The following is a 4,042-nucleotide window of genomic DNA, read 5'->3' on the forward strand; positions in this document are numbered from 1 at the left end:
AGTGTTCTTGCAAGCTTCTAAATTAATAAAATCAAATTTGATTCTTGCAAGACTGTTGAACAGCTTATCCCTATCAGAAGTTGATTCTTGGAAGTCATCAATTAGTGCACTCATCAAGGAAATAAGTTTTGTTTTAGAAAACAAATGGAACTTTTCTTTAAGTTCAAGTATACTTACCTCAGAAGCATCATCTTCTTCCTCCAAATCTGAATCTCCAAGAGCCATGAGTGTTGCTTCATCAACTTCATCATCATCTAAGTCAAATCCCCAAGCTGCTACTATTTTAGTTCCATCAATTTCCATTTCATAAATTTTTAAATTCCTCACTAATTCATCCAGGGTCATGCCTGCAAGATCCTTATTTGCTTCCCTGATTGCAGTCACCTTAACATTCCACTTTGATTTTGGTAATACCCTCAGTACCTTCTCGACTTGTTTTTCTTCAGATATAACTTTTTCTAAGGAGGTCAACTCATTTGTTAAGGCAGTAAGCCTTGTCATTATCTCATGCAAGATTTTATTCTCCTTCATTTTAAATGCCTCATACTCAGTAAAGAGAAGAGAAATTTTGAATTTTCTTACTTGAGATGTGCCTTAACGAGCATTTACTAGAGCATCCCAAATTTGCTTAGCAGTGGTGCATGTTGATACCCTGTTGTATTCAGCAGGTCCTAATCCACAGGCCAAAATGTTTTTGGCCTTAGCATTTTTCTTTAATGCCAATAAGTCATCAGGAGTGAATTCACTTCTTACTTTCTTGACCTGTTTCCCATCTCCTAACTTCATTGGAATAGTAGGACCATCAGTGATCCTATCCCATAACTCATAGTCTTCGCCTTGAATGAATGTTTCCATCCTAGATTTCCACCAAATAAAGTGAAAACCATTAAAGATTGGAGTTCTAATAGTGGATTGACCTTCACTGTGACCATTAGGTGGCGCGAAATTCATCATATTGATCTTTGTCTTCGGTGCTAGCCCTTTTTAAGACAACCTTGGTCTGATGCCACTTGTTAAGAATTCGTGCCCTACTGATTATCTTATTTTCATCTAACTGTTGCTTATCGATGGAACGGGTTTCCTGATGTGTTCCACTGGCGTGTTCCAAGGAAGCAGTAAAATAGAAAGTAAAGAACACAATGATTTTTACGTGGAAAACACCCGGCTCAAAAGGTGTAAAAAATCACGACCTGCACCTCTGCAGGATTTAACCCCAACTTCACTAAATAACTCTGAGCCTCAACAACGACTGATTACAAAACTCTTGTAACCAACAAATAGGAATTATAAACTCTAATCCCTATAACTCAATAACTAGGAATTATAAACTCGAATTCCTTTGACTCAACAACTAGGAATTATAAACTCTAATTCCTAACTACACACACACCTCCTAAGGTATGCGTTCCCAAAGTCTCTGAGTTTTTCCCAACTCGAAGACTATCTCCTAATTCAGTTTATAACACACTGAAATTAATATTACATCAATAGCTCAAACACAATGAACAACTCTAAAAATCAAAGATAAAACTCTTAGCTGGATTCTATAATTAGGACCAGGTTCTTCAATGTGTTTCTTCAGTGATTGAGTAGCACTTCGTGAAGTCAATCTGTCGATTGTGCTTTTCTTCTTTGTAAGTGCATGAATTATTCTGACCGATGCATCTTTTATTTAAGCACAGCTCTTCAAAGAGTCATTCTTTATTTCAAACTCCTCCTTTAATTAGAACTCTCATTGCATAGAGTTCTACTTCAAGTGAGACTCTTTCTTTAATTCCAACTCTTGTTTCCTTAGTGTTGTAGTAAAACTCCAACTCTTTTAAATCAGCGCATGTTTATTTATTAGAATCTTTCTCCTCCCACACATAGGACTCTTCAAGATATACTCAGAAGTGAAACTCCTTCTTCACGTAGGACTCCTTTTTTCAACTCAAATTGTTTTCCCTTATCATTAAGTGTTTGAATCAAATTCAACTTGTTATATTCCCCACATGATCAGTAGCTTGAGCATATCAGAATTAGGCTTGCTTATTCGTTCTTGTCTTTAAGCAATCTTGTTTGCATTTATCAGTGAAACTGGAAATCTGTTTTCCTATGCGTGGACCAACTCAAGTAACATGTTTCATTCATGTGTCAGTTTGTCAATAATCAAAACTACATAGTACCCAACACAGTTATCTTTAATTGTTCCATGGCCTCTTTTCAATCATCAAAAATTCACATGTCCTAATAGAGTTGAAGGTTAGTCGGGTTTAGGAATATTATCGTGCACTAGTTGTAGTATGAAAACTTAGAGTTTAGTCGTAGATACCAATCATCATTGTTGTTTATTGTGTTTCGATTATCATACTATTTTGTGGCTTATTATTTTTCTATAGATTTTGCACCGTTTCCTTGTTAGTTTCCATATTTTATTATTATATTATTTTGTGTTTCTATAGTTTATTATCTTAAACTAAAGATATGTTAAATGTTTCAAAATGTTCTTTAATTTTGTGATATTAAATTTGTCATATAAAAATTTGAAATTAAAAAGAAAAATAGGTTAAACAAATTGAAACGTAGGGAGTAATAATTAAGTTAACTTTGACCCTTGGTGAATTCTTATGAATATGGCTACGGTGGAGGACATATATGGGAAGTTAGCAAATTATATTTGTAGTCAATTAAATTTTTGACCGTAGGGGACTAAGAACTTTTGGGGATAATGATTAAATAAGGTGTGGCCGTGTGGGTTGCATTGTGTGCATGGTCTAGGCTATGCTGTTGCTACTGTTGTTTCCTGATGAGTTGTTTCCTTCAGAAAGAACACATTTTTATTTAGTTAATTAATTATATTTCAAACATACCCATATACTATGATATTGTGCTGAATTGTGTGACCATCTTATCTAAAGTTTTAAGTTGTACGAGGAAATACATTTTTATTTATTTAATTATATCTTCACTACACAAACCTCTAAACCTATCTTCTGATAATTAATTGGCCTAGGTTCTTACTATATTAGAGAGTAGCAACTGGCGGTGCCCGTGGATGAAATGCAAATTCTTGAACTTGAGCACTCGTTTGGATGCATTGGAGCGTCCTGGCTTAGCAATCCTTCTGCAAAGTTGTCCTCAGGTCGAGACTTTGATCATAAGCAGTGAATCCACTTTCGAACCGGTATGCAAATGCCCCTTCTTCTACTACATAGTTCTTCTTCTAACCTCTTGATTTAATGATTTTTTGCTCAACCATCGCTTATCTAGAGGAAAATTCAACATCTAGAGTCAATTAGTTCAGAATGAGTGCGATCTTCACATACACATACTTTTTTTTTCCATGCATATGCATACATAATTTGTATCTGAAAACATTGGGTTGTGAGTTTGTTAGTTACCTTTGGAACATTATGTTGCAGAATAACTCGGGGTTTAATGAGGATCCTAATGACCTTACTGAAGAAAATTACTGTATATCAAGACCTTGTTGGGGGCGGCGTCTCAAGACTTTTAAGGATTTATGGGACCTGGATATATGAGAGTTGTTATTTTGAGCAGATCATACCATTTCTGGAAGCTGTTCTAAAGAATGGGATAGTGCTTGAGAAAATCATCCTTACTCCCTTCAAGGATGGAATATCGATTCACCCCATGCAGCATGCTGGAGTTATACAGAAGTTGCTAAGCTTTCCCAGGTCTTCTGAGGCTGCCGTTATTGTGTTCTCTGGCTGAGAAGTAAAAAGTAAATTAACTGTAAACTATGTGTGTGTTTTTCCTTAGGTTCGAGACTTTTTCCTTTTTTGAATCAATCAACTAAGCCTCAATTCTGAACTAGCTAGTTTAGGTGGTTTATTCCTGCACCGAGGGTCTATCAGAAACAATCTCTTTACTTCATTTGAAATAGTGATATGGTCTGCATTCACTTTATCCTCCTCTCCCGACCTCTCTTTGTGTGAATATACCGGGTATGTTATTGTTGACTACTTATTGTTGCTGCTAGTTGAGGTGGATTATATAAATTAGTGGTTCTTTAATGGTTGATGTTTACATATCTAGCACT

The 4,042-nt window shown here is 35.5% G+C and overlaps 1 pseudogene; it reads left to right on the top strand.

Moving 5' to 3' along the window:
* The window catches only part of LOC107858195, a 10,887-nt pseudogene extending 7,173 nt beyond the window's left edge, over positions 1–3,714 (top strand).
* Positions 3,715–4,042: the final 328 nt, after the last annotated feature.

Source organism: Capsicum annuum, chromosome 2 (genome assembly GCF_002878395.1).
Source record: "Capsicum annuum cultivar UCD-10X-F1 chromosome 2, UCD10Xv1.1, whole genome shotgun sequence".
NCBI lineage: Eukaryota > Viridiplantae > Streptophyta > Magnoliopsida > Solanales > Solanaceae > Capsicum > Capsicum annuum.